This window comes from Cornus florida, unplaced genomic scaffold, assembly GCF_030987335.1.
Source record: "Cornus florida cultivar Cherokee Brave unplaced genomic scaffold, ASM3098733v1 CherokeeBrave_3.0.0_Hap2_Chr10, whole genome shotgun sequence".
In the NCBI taxonomy this organism is placed as follows: domain Eukaryota; kingdom Viridiplantae; phylum Streptophyta; class Magnoliopsida; order Cornales; family Cornaceae; genus Cornus; species Cornus florida.
This window is the reverse complement of record NW_026775580.1, coordinates 7,647,761-7,660,412: the sequence shown is the minus strand read 5'-3', so window position 1 is coordinate 7,660,412 and position 12,652 is coordinate 7,647,761.

The window sequence follows — 12,652 nt, the reverse complement described above, 5'->3', positions numbered from 1 at the left end:
ATTCAATCTTTATGCATTAAAAAGGTCTTGTGACATTATAGGTACCTTGATTGAGATAATTTCATTCAAAAATTCAATCTTTACTCATTAAAACACTCTTCGGGATGCCAAAGAAAATTCAAATAAGTTTAACTAAAAACTCTCATTTTCTTTCAAAGATTCAATCTTTATACATTAAAAAGATTTAGTGACGTAATAGGAATTTTGATTGAGGTATTTTCATTCAAAGATTAAATCTTTAGTCATTAAAATAGTGTTTGCGATTTGATAGAGAGATCGAATAATTTAAATTCAAAACTCTCATTTTCTTTATAAGATTCAATCTTTATACATTAAAAAGGTCTTCTGACATAATTAGTACTTTGATTGAGGTAATTTCATTCAAAGATTCAATCTTTATTCATTAAAACACTATTCGAGATGTCAAAGGGAACTCAAATAAGTTTAACTCAAAACTCTCATTTTCTTTCGAAGGTTCAATGTTTATAAATTAAAAAGGTCTTGTGACATAATTGATACTTTGATTGAGGTAATTTCATTGAAAGATTCAATCTCTACTCATTAAAACACTATTCGGGACGTCGAAGGGAACTCAAATAAGTTGAACTCAAAACTCTCGTTTTCCTTCAAAGATTTAATCTTTATACATTAAAAAGGTCTAGTGATGTAATAGGTACCATGATTGAGGTATTTTTATTCAGATATTCATTCTTTAGTCATTCACACACACTACGTGACTTCATAAGGAACTCGAATAAGCTAAACTAAAAACACTCATTTTATTACAAAGATTCAATCTTTATACATTAAAAAGGGTTACTGACATAATAGGTACCTTGATTTAGGTAATTTCATTCAAAGATTCAATCTTTTCTCATTAAACCCTTTTCGTGACGTGAAGGATTTAATCTTTATAAACAAAAATGGTATAATGACAAAATAGGTACATTGATTGAGGTATTTTCCATCAAAGATTCAATCATTAGTCATTAAAACACTCTTTGCGACTTAATCCGGAACTCGAATAAGTTTAAATCAAAACTCTAATTTTCTTTCAAAGATTCAATCTTTATATAATAAAAATGTCTAGTGACATAATAGGTACCTTGATTAGATTAATTTCAACTCATTGAAACACTCTTCGTGTAGTTAAGGGGAAATCGAATAAGTTTAACTCAAAACTCTAATTTTCTTTCAAAGATTTTATCTTTATACATTAAAATTTTCTAGTGATATAATAGGTACTTTGATTGAGTTACTTTCATTCAAAGATTCAATCAGAACTCCTTAAAACACACATCGTGACGTCAAAGGGAACTCGAATAAGTTTAACTCAAAACTCTCATTTTTATTCAAAGATTCAATCTTTATATATTAAAATGGTCTAGTGATATAATTGGTACCCTGATTGAGGTCCTTTCTTTCCAAAATCCTATCTTTAGACATTAAAACACTCTTCGCGACTTCATAGGGAACACGATTAAGTTAACCTCAAAACTCGTATTTTCTTCCAAAGATTCAATCTTTATACATTAAAAAGGTCTACTAACATAATAGGTGCCTTGATTGAGGTATTTTCATTCAAAGAATTAATATTTATTCATTAAAACACTCTTCGTGACGTCAAAGGGAACTCGTATAGTTTTTACTCAAAACTCACATTTTCTTTCAAAGATTCAATCTTTATACATTAAAAAGGTCTAGTGAAATAATAAGTACCCTAATTGATGTATTTTCTTTCAAAGATTTAATTTTTAATCATTAAAACAATCTTCGTGACATCTAAGGGAACTCGTATAAGTTTAACTTAAAACTCTCATTTTTTTTCAAAGATTTAATCTTTAGACATTAAAATAGTCTACTGACATAAGAGGTACTTTGATTGAATTATTTTCATTCAAAGATTCAATCTTTAATCATTAAAACACTCTATGGGACGTCAAAGGGAACTTGAATAATTTTAACTCAAAACGCTCATTTTCTTTCAAAGATTCAATCTTTATACATTTAAAATGTCTAGTGACATAATGGGTAACTTAATTGAGGTATTTTCATTCAAATAATCGATCTTTGGTCATTAAAACTCTCTTCGCGACTTCATAGTGAACTCGAATAAGTTAAACTCAAAACTCTCATTTTCTTTCAAAGATTCAATCTTTATACATTGAAAGGGTCTCCTGACATATTAGGTATCTTAATTGAGGTAATTTCATTCAAAGATTCAATATTTACACATTAAAACACTCATCGTGACGTCAAAGGACACTCGAATAAGTTTAACTCAAAACTCTTATTTTCTTTCAACGATTTAATCGTTACACATTAAAATGGTCTAGTGACATAATTCAAACCTTGATTAATGTATTTTAAATTAAAGAGTCAGTCTTTACACCTTAAAACAATCTTTGCGAAGTCAAAGGGAACTCGAATAAATTAAACTTAAAACTCTCATTTTCTTCCAAACATTTATTCTTTATGTTGGGAAACATGTAAGTTTTAAAAAACTATTGAGGGATTTTGATTTATAAATCTTGATTCATCACATAAAGACAAGTTTTATGTAAAAATAAAATATGATGTATCATTCACTATTTATATTCATGTATTGATCACCATCACATACATATATAAATATCTCTTGTCATCAAGTGGACACTATCAATTCTATAATGAATCGAAACATAATACATTGAATTCACCAATTGTATAAAGCATAAATATTTTAGAAACGTCAGAAACATATGTCGCTATAATCCAAATAGGAATTTGCTATGCTAGGGTATATAAATCCCAACAGCTCCCACTTGCTCTCATAGCCAATTTAAATTGCATCTAACTCCAATGTTATCCAGGTGATGATCAAAACTATTGATCGATAACACCTTTGTTAATGGATCAACAAAGTTGTGTTCCATTGCAATGTTCTAGCCATGAGCATATTTTCTTGCCAGACAATATCATGTACAACATGATACTTTCCTCTCAGTGTACCTTATTCCTCTATGGAACCTTGGGACATTGATTTGAACTACTTCTGCACTATTGTTGCAATATAGCTTGATAGGCAGGCTAGTAAGCTCCATAACCTCTAAATCAGTGAGATCAAACTAAAAAGCTTCCATTGCCGTCTTTAAGGGTGTAATGTACTCCACCTTCATGTTTGAATCAGCAGTTAAAATCTGCTTAACATTCTATTAACTGATTTCCCTTCCATTGATTGAACATACACAAAGTCATGAATCTCATAGTATCTATTTCTGATTGAAAATCAGAACTAGCATACCTGACTAGGACCATATCATCACATCCATAAATGAGTATGAGATCATTGGTTCTTTTAAGGTACTTTATGATATTTTTCACAACAGACCAGTTATCAAGTCCAAGATTCGACTGATATCCATTGACTATCCCTACTATGTAGTGGATGTCCTGTTTGGTATAGATTATAGCATATATGAGACTCCCATATGGCGAAGCATATTGTTCCAATCTCATTTGCTCAATCTCCTTTTGCTAGTTTTAGAAAACTATTTACTAGAGAGAGCAATCCATATCAATAACGCAAGAACTCATTCTTTTAGTTTTGCATACCAAACCTGGTCAACACTTTATCAATGTAGGATTATTAAGATAGGCCTATTTTCCTTTTAACCCGATCTTGCAAAAGCTTGATCCTAGGAATATAGCATACATCTTGAAAATCCTTCATTTCAAAATAATTGAACAACTACCTCTTTACTAATGACAAAATTTTTCGTATCATTCTAAATGAGTAGGATGTTGTCAATATATATAGAATTAGAAAAATAATGACATTCCCTTATACACTCATGATTTAATCACTAAGAAATCTTCTGGTATCCTGTTGTAGATTAACTTGCCTTCCATAGGTATCACCCTACTAGAAAGTTCTACAAGATCCCAGATTTTATTAGAATATATAGATTCCAACTCTGATTTCATAGCAACTCGCCAAAATGATCTATATCCATATCGGTTCACGCTTCCGTGTAGTTTACTGGGTCCAACTCATATTTAACAGGGATGTCCATAACGGTCTCACCTAAAAACTTGATTCTGTCAAATTAGATAATAATCCTCCCACTACATCAATGTACCGATGCAGGAATTTGTGTACAAGATGATGCTAACGCATCAATAGGGAATTCATATATTATTCTTAACTTCTATAATAAGTGTGTTCACATATGGTACATCTGGTACTCATACCATATTCTCTAACATTATGCTACTAGGTATATAATTCATAATATGATTCTCCTATAAATAAACAATGAGTGTAAACAATTAACTTTTATCATTGAGATCATAAAATAATCCATCCTAGTGCCTTTAGAGTAGCTATCAAATCTATCATGCATATGATCTGCTTCTAACTTACTTGTCCATATCAAGCGCACATGTGCAAGACTACCCCATATGTGCAAGTGATTCAAACTAAGATTTAGTCAAAAACACAGCTCAAATGGTATCCTTGAGACAGACTAAGATGGAATGCAGTTCATAATGCGCATCGATATCATTAACGCTAAACTCTTAAATGAAAGAGATAATATAGCGTAACTGTTCATAGATCTAACCATGTTAAGCGGAATTCTGTTATTCCTATTTGACACCTCAATCCATTGAGCGTCAATTGCGGAAAACTAGTACACAACACCCTCATTGACTATACAGTCTTTGCAATATCCCAAGAAATACTCATATCCACGATTAGATCGAAGTGTTTTGATAAGTTTACCTAATCTGTGCTCCACGTCAGTCTTGACACTTTCAGAATATACCAAAAATTTAAGACTTGTGTCATATTAGATAAATTTATCCAAAACGTGAGTAATCTTGCTTAGATTTTCATAAGACCACACGTGTCAGTGTGTACCGACTCCAATTGTCCTTTATGTCTATTTTATTTGGCTGATTAAGCCCTTAAGGTTATCTATCCTTCAAAACAGGATTCATAAGTTTGGTTTAGGTTCCCCTGCCTCACCAGGTTATAAACCTTCTTTGACCAATCTTTGAATCTCATTTTTACTGATTACAACCCGAAAAATAGACACTAAAAATACAATGAGTCTGGAATAACAAATTTTCTCTTAACATTCAATCTAGAAGATGCAACATTAGTTTCTACATCCTACAAATATTAAGAGCTTGTGGTTATAATATATCAGCCATCTTTCAATGTACCAGAAGTAATCGCACATCTATTCAATTTTATAAAAGCAGTTTTACAAAATAATAACACAATTTTTATAAACCAAAAGTGAAACAAGAATGAGATTGCATCTAACATTTGTGCATAAAGATAGTTCTCTAATACTAATATCCTCATACTCTCTAATTTCAGATGTAATACTTCCACTGATTTAGCTACAATCTTGATATCAGGTCAAGTACAAATATATATCCATATCATCGAGGCTTCTGGATTCTTGAAATCCTTGCAACGAATTGCAAACATGTTTAGTGGCTCCAGAATCTATCCATCAGGAATTAATAGATATAACCACATAATATGGCTCAATGATTAAATATATATTTCCTATACCACATCATTACTTAGACAGTTCGTCCTTGAGTGTCTTAGTTAGCGACAAAAGAAACAATTTCCTTCGCCCTCAACATACACTACCTTATTCCCTTTAACCTCTTGGATACCTATGTTTTGTGCTGGCCTAATCATATTATCATCCTTCTTCTTTGCTTTGCCTTTCCATTTGGGCCTAGAAGAAGATGGTATAGACTAGGTTAGATTGATAGGAATGCCTATACTTTTGATTATCCCTTCATTTGTTACCAATTCTATAAGAATATCAGCGAGTGTGAACTCAAATTGATTCCTTATTTAGTTCACTCTAAAAGAGTCGAACGAGTTTGGTAACAAGGCAATAATTATGTCAACTTGAAACTTACCACCCAAGTCAGCCCTATTGATCTCCAACTAATTTTTAAATAATAAACAATCATTTTCCAAAATTCGATCTCATGCTGGGGTTCCTTAGGCTATATTGATGGTATTCAAGTCTGACATAGTACTTTGACATATTCTCTATCTATTCTCACCAAAACATCTTATTGACATTTAACATGATACTTGAAGAAAATAAAATAATGTAAATGTTAGTTTTGGAGCGTATTCGAGATAAACTCTAGAATATTATACCAAGTCATATTATTTGCCTTATTTCACTTATTAAAAGCATTAATGTTCTCTTGGGTATCTTAAAGTAAAAGGACTAGGTTTAGGAGTAGTAAATATATTTTGTACCAATACGTTGTGAATAAAATATCTAAGTTCATTTTCCAATCCGTATAACTAAGGTCCAATTATATTGAATATGTTAGCAAGCAGGAAAATAAGATTAGACATAATAAATCTGAATATAAAAATGCATTCATACAATATACAAAGTAAATTATTAATACTATCATACATATTTAAAATTAAAATGAGTTTGTCAACCACATAGTATAATAAATCTCAATAGAATAAGATTTCATTATCATTATTGGTGAACAATCCATTTTAATTAATGCGGGTCCCTCAACTTCGCATCATAATAAATCACACAATCAATACGTAAATAACTGATCTTGATGGAGGAGTTTATTATTACTATTGTTGGGATTCATTTGCTATTAGGTGAGCACTTCCATAATAATATATGGGTCCCTTAACCACTGCATGAAAAATCAGATAACTAATACGCCAATAACTTATTCGGTTGGCGAAATTCATTATTGCTATTGGCAGGCAACTCCCTTCATTTCCATATCTCTAAAGACAATGCCTTGTCTATCATATGAAATGATTCTCGATTTTGTTTAGCCTTTCTAAAATCACCCAGTGTAGACACTCCGTTGGGGAGCTAACACTATTGATTTTAGATTAAGTGTATAACGTTATTAAAGCTCTAATGAAAAATAAAATATTAAATAACTTGTCATTATAATCTAGACTCTTTAAATCATGCGTAAGGCCTTATTTTTAATGATCTAATTACAATGAACATTTAATATTTTTATTTTAATGAGACAACCATTCTTGTAACATTAAGACTCTTCAAATCATGTGTGGGGCCTTATTTTTGAAGATCTAATTACAATGGTTTTAATAACGAATGCCATGGGGTAATGTATAAAAATCCCCGCTCCCACTCAATTTTTAATCATTCATAATTAGGGTTTTTATTTTATTCATTTACATGATATAATGCACGCAAAACGTCTTGATTTTAATCCAATTAAATTTAGAAAATATTTGGACTTTAAATGATTCACTAATATTTAATTTAAGGCACACTTTAAAAATAATTTACAAAAATAATTTTTCGTTTCCAAATAAGTGCGCTTAAATTAATTAGTAATCAAATCCAATTAATTTTCATAATTTAATTAATATAAATCAAGTCATTTAAATAAATATCATGGATCCAATGCATGAATAATAATTAATAAGCAATTATCTATTCCATACATTTCATACATCACATAAATAAATCAATGACATGTAAAAAACGAATAAATGAAATGGCCAATGGATTTAGCTTTTAACTTTAAAAACTAAATAATTACTAAGTGCTATAATTATTGCACCTCATTAAACTCCCACTATCTTTAAATAATGGAGAATAATATTAAAATCCACTTTGGGTCAATAATTTACTCTTAAATGAGCAGAAACGACACAAAATAATTATAAAAACAATCTTGGAGGTCCACCGTTGTATTTATGCACATGGAGGAACCAAGAAACTAGTCCCAGCAGCCTCGACGCATGCCCACGCGCCCACCACGCGAGCCCACGCACCCTACACTCTCATTCACGCGCTTAAAGATAGTGGCAGCACGTGGCACGCGCTACCACGCGCCTGTAGTGCACTGGTATGACCAGCGCGTGTTCCTCACGCGCTGAGCCTCTGAATCAAAGTCTGGCGCATGTTCCACACGCGCCAGCACACCAAGCATGCAACAAACTTTGTCTGCCTTTGTTCCTCACGCGCTATACAATTGGGCGCGCTCCTTACATCATGGAGGTGCGCTGCACCATATCCCTGCCTCATCCAACACTCTTCTCGCCGCCGGCGATGCTTCAGCCACCGGAAAAATGCCGAAAAATTTCAGAAAAATATGAAAAAATCCCAGAAAATTAAATTAAGCCTCAAAAAATTCCAGAAAAATTTCAGAAAATTACTGAAGCATAATTTAACCCTTTCGGACCCTCTTGAAGCTTCATAGCATCCTTTGATAAAGATTACATGGCTTTAAAAATATTTACAATTTGAAATACAATGGAAACAATTAAATTAAATCATTGAACTTTCAAACGGCTAAATCAAAGCCCTAATTACATTCATCCAAAGATAAAATTACATTCTACCTACAAACTTCATCCATAACCCAAACATACATCATCATTCATTCACAATTGTACATACATCATCATATATCAACATATTAAATCATACATCAATATACATCAATAAAAATATATATGAATATAATTTTGGATCCATGAATGATGATTTTGATAAAAACATGATCTCTAGTAATGAATCAAACCATGCTCTGATACCACTGTTGGGAAATGTGCAAGTTTTAAAAAACTATTCGAGGGATTTTGATTCATAGATCTTGATTCATCACATAGAGAAAAGTTTTATGCAAAAATAAAATATGATATATCATTCAATTAATAGATTAAATACTTACATCAAAGGTCTGAGTAAACCTTTAAATCTTTCCTCTAAAGTGAATGTTCTCACTTATTGTAGATCCCTTAGTAAGATGCCTTCTTCTTGAATCTCCATCTTCTTGGTAATTGTTTTACCTTTAGGAATCACTCATAAGCCTGCATGAATGACCTTGGAAAACTAGGCTTGTGGGAGCCTCCATTAGATGAGAACATAAACCCTAATTTTTTAGAGAGAAAAAATATATTCCTTTTTTTTCCTTATTCCAAAAATCACACATAAAATATACGTAGACCATGTATATATATAGGCAACATAAAGATAAAGAAAAGGAAACAATAAATCCTTCTCAATCTCTAATTCACATGTCTCAAATCTAATAGGATTCCAATATCAAGTTGGGCTCTGAGTGAGAATCATTTGGGCTTATTATTTTATTGGCTACAATAAATTAATAATTGGCCCGGTCCATGGACCTAATTTAATTAATTCATAAATTAATTTCTACTCCACTAAAAGAAATTAATTGAACTCCAATTAAATAATAAATAACCTCTAAGTCAATATTACACTGTGACCCCTCTATGCATAATTAGTTATCGGATAAATAAAGCCATCAATCCGACTACTTAATTAATATATTTATTTTGGTACCATTGATTATTTCTGGCTCGATCACAATAAAACATTTGTTTGACAAAAATAATAATTTAAATAAATAAATATATAACAAATCATTTTGTCTAAAAACACACGAAGGTCTTCGAATTTACTTTGTGATCAATCATAATCAATACAAAATAAATATAAGTAACAATGATGCAAATATTGAAAATATAACCCTCTAACTATTAATTACATAATTACCCAAAGTGCCGATCTAAGAATTCCGAAGATTCCGCCGAATAAATCAAAGTAATTACTAATTAATAAAAGAGTCTATACTTCTCTCATGCTTAAGAGTCAAATGCCATGACGGTGATAGGGAGTAATTGCATACGACGGCTCTCGCAATATATCTTAACCTAACACGGATCCAGTTCAAGTCTTAATTAATTATGAGTCCATCCATAATTGCCGATTATGAACAATTTATAATTACTATTTGTATTCATGTATTGATCGCCATCACATACATATATAAATATCTCTTGTAATCAAGTGGACACTATCAATTTTATAATGAATCGAAATATAATACATTAAATTCACCAATTGTATAAAGTATAAATATTTCAGAAACGTTAACAACATATGTCACTATAATCCAAATAGGAATTTGCTATGCATGAGCATATAAATCCCAACACTTTATACATTAAATTAGTCTAGTGACATAATAGGTACTTTGATTGAGGCATATTCGTTTAAAGATTCAATCTTTACTCATAAAAACAGTCTTCGGGAACGTCAAAGGGAATTAGAATTAGTTAAAATCAAAACTCTCATTTTCATTTAAAGATTCACTCTTTATATATTAAAAAGGTCTAGCGACATAATAGGCACCAAGATTGAGGTAATTTCATTCAAAAATTCAATCTTTACTCATTCAAACACTTTTCGTGACGTCCAAGGGAACTCGAATAAGTTTAACTCAAAACTCTCATTTTCTTTCAATGCTTCAATCTTTATACATTAGAAAGGTCTAGTGACATAATTGGTACCTTGATTTAGGTATTTTCATTCAAAGATTCAATCTTTAGTCATTAAAACACTCTTCGCGACTTCACAGAGAACTCGAATAAGTTCGTCTCAAAACTCTCATTTTCTTTCATAGATTTAATCTTTATACATTAAAAAGTTCTAATAACATAATAAGTATCTTGATTGAGGTAATTTCAATCAAAGATTCTATCTTTACTTGTTAAAATACTCTTCGTGATGTCAAAGAGAATTCGAATAAATTTAACTCTAAATTCTAATTTTCTTTCAAAGATTTAATTTTTATTCATTAAAATGGTCTAGTGACGTAATAGGTACCTTGATTGAGATATTTTCATTCAAAGATTTAATCTTTATTCATTAAAATGGCTTAGTGACGTAATATGTATCTTGATTGAGCCATTTTCATTCAAATATTTAATCTTTACTCATTAGAGCACTCTTCGAGACATCAGAGAAAACTCGAATAAGTTTAACTCAAAACTCTTATTTTCTTTCAAAGATTCAGTCTATATACATTAAAAACGTCTAGTGACATACTAGGTACCTTGATTGTGGTATTTTCATTCAAATATTCAATCTTTAGTCTTTAAAACACTCTTCGAGACTTCAAAAGTAACTCGAATAAGTTTAACTCAAAACTCTCATTTTATTTCAAATATTTAATCTTTAAATATTAAAATGGTCTAGTGACATAATAGGTACCGTAATTGAGGTATTTTTATTCAAATATTCAATCTTTAGTCATTGAAACACTCTTCGCGACATCAAAGGGAACTCGAATAAGTTCAACTCAAAAATCTCATTTTCTTTCAATGATTTAATCTTTCTACATTAAAATGGTCTAGTGATATAATAGGTACCTTGATTGAGGTATTCTCATTCAAAGATTCAATCTTTACTCATTAAAACACTCTTTGGGACGTCAAAGGGAACTCGGATAAGTTTAACTAAAAACTCTAATTTTCATTCAAAGATTAAATCTTTATACATTAAAAAGTCTAGTGATATGATAGGTGCCTTGATTGAGGTAATTTCATTCAAAGATTCAATCTTTACTGATTAAAATACTCTTTGTGTTGTCAAAGGAAATACGAATAAGTTTAACTCAAAACTCTCATTTTCTTTCAAAGATTCAATCTTTATACATTAAAAATGTCTAGTGACATAATATGTACCTTGATTGAGGTATTTTAATTTAAAGATTCAATCTTTACTCAATAAAACTCTCTTTGTGAAGTCAACGGAAACTCGAATAAGTTGAACTCAAAACTCTCACTTTCTTTCAAAGATTTAATCTTTATACATTAAATTGGTCTAGTGACATAAATAGGTACCTTGATTGAGATATTTTCGTTCAAAGATTCAATCTTTATGCATTAAAACATTCTTCGGGACGTCAAAGGGAATTAGTATAAGTTAAACTCAAAACTTTAATTTTCTTTCAAAGATTCAATCTTTATATATTAAAAAGTTCGAGTGAAATAATAGATTCCATGATGGAGGTAATTTCATTCAAAGATTCAATTTTTACTCATTAAAACACTCTTCGTGACGTCAAAGGGAACTCGAATAAGTTTAACTCAAAACACTCATTTTTTTTTCAAAGATTCAATCTTTAAGCATTAAAATGGTCTAGTGACATAATTGGTACCTTGATTGAGGTCCTTTCATTCAAAGATTCAATCTTTAGTCATAAAAATACTCTTCGCGACTTTATAGGGAACTCAAATAAGTTCATCTCAAAACTTTTATTTTCTTTCAAAGATTCAATCTTTATACATTAAAAAGTTATAGTGACATAATAGGTACCTTGATTGAGGTAATTTCATTCAAAGATTCTTTCTTTACTTGTTAAAACACTATTTGTGGCGTCAAAGAGAACTCGAATAAATTTAACTCTAAACTCTAATTTTCTTTTAATGATTGAATCTTTAGGCATTAAAATGGTCTAGTGACGTAATAAGTATCTTTATTGAGGCATTTTCACTCAAAGATTTAATCTTTACTCTTTATAACACTCTTCGGGACGTTAGAGAGAACTCAAATAAGTTTAACTCAGAACTCTCATTTTCTTTCAAAGATTTAATCTTTATACATTAAAAAGGTCTAGTGACATACTAGGTACCTTGATTTTGGTATTTTCTTTCAAAGATTCAGTCTTTAGTCTTTAAAACACTCTTCGAGACTTAAAGGGACACTCGAATAAGTTTAACTCAAAACTCTCATTTTCTTTCGAAGATTTAATTTTATACATTAAAATGGTCTAGTGA